The sequence below is a fragment of the Taeniopygia guttata genome, chromosome 29, assembly GCF_048771995.1.
Source record: "Taeniopygia guttata chromosome 29, bTaeGut7.mat, whole genome shotgun sequence".
Classification (NCBI taxonomy): domain Eukaryota; kingdom Metazoa; phylum Chordata; class Aves; order Passeriformes; family Estrildidae; genus Taeniopygia; species Taeniopygia guttata.
In genome coordinates this window covers 2,305,100-2,307,469 of record NC_133054.1, presented here as the reverse complement: position 1 = coordinate 2,307,469, position 2,370 = coordinate 2,305,100, and positions in this window count along the sequence as shown.

Here is a 2,370-nt window from a genome sequence, read left to right as displayed (position 1 = left end):
GCCTCTGCCACCAGCCCAGCCCAAACACAGGCGGAGGAAGAAGCAGCAGGGGCTGTTTTGCGGCCATGCCCAAGAGAGACTGGAAGGGTGCCCTCCCTCTGCTCTCACTTGCTTGGCTTTCTGACTGGCTCTGAGCCTGGGGCTGCAATTCCTCACTTGTGGGGATCAGAACCACAGCCGGGATCCCAGCACTGCCTGACAGCGCTCCGGGCACTGGCAGGGTCGCGCGTCCCAGTCTCGGGCACCTCGCTGCTGCTTCCTTTGCCCTCAGGCACACCCAAAGCTCCCTGCTAAGCCCGGATGGTGGCTGGTTCTGCTCTCTCCCTGATCCTGTGCAGGGATGGAGCACTGCTGAGCCTTCAGGAAGCTATTCCTGAAAACTTCCAGCATTCCAAGCTCCTTTGCCCTCTGTGGAAGCTTGCCATGGAATCCCTCACAGCTGCCTTCAGAGCATACTCAGCTTGGCTCTTCCAAATTCCAGGGGCTCCAGGCTGCTCAGCAAGATCTGCAACTCCACAGGGTTGTGGAACTGCACCTTCAGCACAGGCACCTCTCCAGCCTGATCTGCCCTCGTTCTGTGTGTGTGTGCACAGAACACGGCGTGGAAGGGAACAGCAGCAGGGGCCTGTGTGTCCCAGGGCCCGGGATTTGCGCCGCTTCAGCTCCACAGAGATGCAGGTAAGGGGGAGAAACCAAACTGTTTATTAATGGAAGGGAAAGGGAAGGGATGAGATGGGGAAAAAAAAAAGGGGATGGGCAGGGTCTGAGGGCTGGAGGGAAGGAGCTGACAACAGGGAATGGGGAGGGAGCTGTTAACAGGGAGGGCGAAGGCAGCAGCTATGGGAACTTGAAGCAGACACAGCTGTGGCCAGCAACAGGTGAGCCTGGTGCTCTCTTCACTGTCTCCTGGTACTCTTCTTGGGATCGTGGTTCTCTGAATCCAGCAGATGACCTTAATTCTGCACATCTCTGTCCAAAAATTGCCTGAAGTTCCAGGTTAGTGGAGGATGGGCTGTCATCTTCGCTCATGGCTTCAAGGGCTGGAAGACAGATAAACTACCACAGTCAGAGCCCAGAGGGCCACCCAGCGATTCTTCTGCTAAGGCCATCTCTCCCAGCTCCTGCCATGCCTAACAGAGATGAGGACCCAACAGGATCAGCCGCAAGGCGCTGGTCACGAATCCCCCCAGTGGCGTCCCTGAAATCTCTCTGTGCCCTGCCCACACCAGCCCTCGTCCACACAAGGAGCGAAGCTGACCACAGCCGGGACAGGGATTGCAGCTCCCTGGCCGGCATTGCAGCTCTCCCGGCCAGCCCCCGCTGACAGCCCGCTGCCCTCACTCACCCTGAGTGAGAAGGTGAAGCTCGGCTGGCTGTCCCTTCAGGTAGCGCCTCGCCATCCCTGGAAACACAGAGCCTGTCAGGCCCAGCGGCACAGCTCCCTGCCAGCGGCGCTGCCAGCCCTGTGCCCACACGCCCTCCTGGCCCGGCTCGTGGCTCACCCATGAACCTGAGGGCCGCCTCTCGCAGGGGCTCCTGTGGGCTCTGCAGGTAGGGCAGGGCCCGGCGCAGGTGCTCAGCCACTCTGCTGCTGTCCTCTGCCAGCTGCAGAGAGCGGCAGGAGGGAAGGGTTGGCCCCGCAGCCCCGCCGGGCCGGGGCTCCATGGGCACCCGGCTCGGTCCGCAGGAGCCTGGAGCAGAGCCCGCGCGGCCTCGGGCTGCAGCAGCGGGCAGGGGCACAGCTGCCAGCCCGCACACCGAGCACCGCGCTCAGGGGGCTTCTCCAGGCTGGGGCTGCGGCTTCCCGGCCCTCCTTACCAGGCACTCGGCAAACTTTGACAGCTGCTCCTTCTTCAGCAGCTTCTTGAGATTCCTCTTCTTCAAAAACTCGGCCACACCAAGCAGCGTTTCCCGAGAAGCCTGGAGAGCAGCCGAGACCCAGAGATGGCCCCACAGCCCAGGGCGCAGGACCCGCGTCCCTGTGGTAGGGCCTGGAGGAGGCTGCAGCCTGCCAGGCGCCAGGGCAGGAGACAGCCCAGCCCCCTCCCAGAGATCCACCAGCATCACACAAAACCTCACATTTGCCACGTGCTGGTTGTCCTCATGGCAGTGCAAGAAAAGTGGGAGCAAGCTCTGACACAAAATCTTCTTCATGGGCTTTTTTCCCTCATCCTCTACCAAGTTCATCATCTTGTCAAAGAGTTGAATAGAGAGCAAGTGCACATAGCTGCTGTCCTTTAGAAAAGAGGAGGATAAGACTTTTAAGACCAATTATTCCAGGCTCACCAGAGACAATGTCAGAAAATCCATAAGGGAAAAGTGTATGCGGGCAGTCTGTGCCTATGGCTGTGGACATAGAGCCTTACATGG